Source organism: Galeopterus variegatus, unplaced genomic scaffold (genome assembly GCF_000696425.1).
Source record: "Galeopterus variegatus unplaced genomic scaffold, G_variegatus-3.0.2 Scaffold175, whole genome shotgun sequence".
Lineage (NCBI taxonomy): Eukaryota > Metazoa > Chordata > Mammalia > Dermoptera > Cynocephalidae > Galeopterus > Galeopterus variegatus.
The window spans coordinates 146,341-147,636 of NW_007726286.1; positions in this window are offsets into that span (position 1 = coordinate 146,341).

Below are 1,296 nucleotides of genomic sequence, written 5' to 3' on the forward strand. Positions count from 1 at the left end.
CTCCACAAGTTAATTTAATGAGGAATCTCAACTAATTGGAAGATAAACTTGAAAAGGCTTCCTTTATTGAGCGTCTGCTACCCATTGGGCTCTGTTGAAACTGCCTTTTTCCCCTGCATGGGGCACTAGATAACAGCATGCCCTTGCCATCACCATTAATTATCCAAGCAGTCTCGTTTCAGTTCTGTAAGAGTCGGTGCTCTCAATTCTAAATCTCCAATCCCATATTCAGGAGGAAGCGCTTCTCTCCCACCTTCCCTACCTCAGAGCAGGCTCCACTTGGACTCAGGTGGCTTGGCCAGGGGAAGGCAGTGAGACACAGTCTGCTCTCACACACGTCCACCTTCCTCTTCACTCCTGTATTGGGGTGGAGAGCAGAGGGATAGAAGGAATATATCTCCTTATGTAATGCCCACAGTGAGCTTTCAGACTTTTCCAGACTCTGCCTTGGTTGGTTATAACTGCTGACTTGGTTCATCTATGAACTTAACATGGTCAGGTGGTGGTGGTTCCAGCAGCTTTGTTGACAAGCAGCTCAATTTACAGCAGCTCCGCTAGGCATAGGTGCTCTTCTGGGAGACTAGGCCACATCTTTCCCTTGTTTTCTGGCTAATGGATTTCCTACTTGCTCTGATGGATGTCCCAAACTGCTTTGGTCTCTGGCAAAACTACAGACCCAAGTCCCAGTTACCCTTCCTAACCCCAGAACTGGGGCCAGTGACATGTACAGGACCTATTTTGTATATTCTCTGGAACCAGGAACTATAGAGGGGCAGTTCTCATCTCTGCCTGGTGGTACACCATGCCATCTCCCTCCAGAGTTCTTTCTCCTGCTCTGGCAGCCCAGGAATGGGTTCTCAAGTCTTGGGACTGGATTTCACAAACAGGGAATAAAATATCCAACTTCTTCTACAGTTGGACTTACTTTCAAGTGTCTGCATAAAACCATGTAAGTGATTCTCTTGAGGTCTCCATCCTTTGACTTTAGAGAGAGCAGAAGCCCCTGGGAAGGAGACAGGAGAAGGGTGTGTAGGGCTCATGGCGCTCCATTAAATAGGCAGTCTCGTCCCACTCCCAGCTGCTCTCTGATACCTCTGGAAGAAGGGGTGTGAGTAGGAGAAACCATGCTGCTCAGCAAGCCCAATAGTGATGCCCAACCCATTAATGACAAGAAAACAGAATCTCCTGCTCCCCGTTGTCTTCTTTCCAAGGACTTGGGTTCCTTTTCCCCCATAATGATGGCTTGCAAATATTCCTTTATATTGTTACAGCCACCACTCCACCTGACCTCAACTC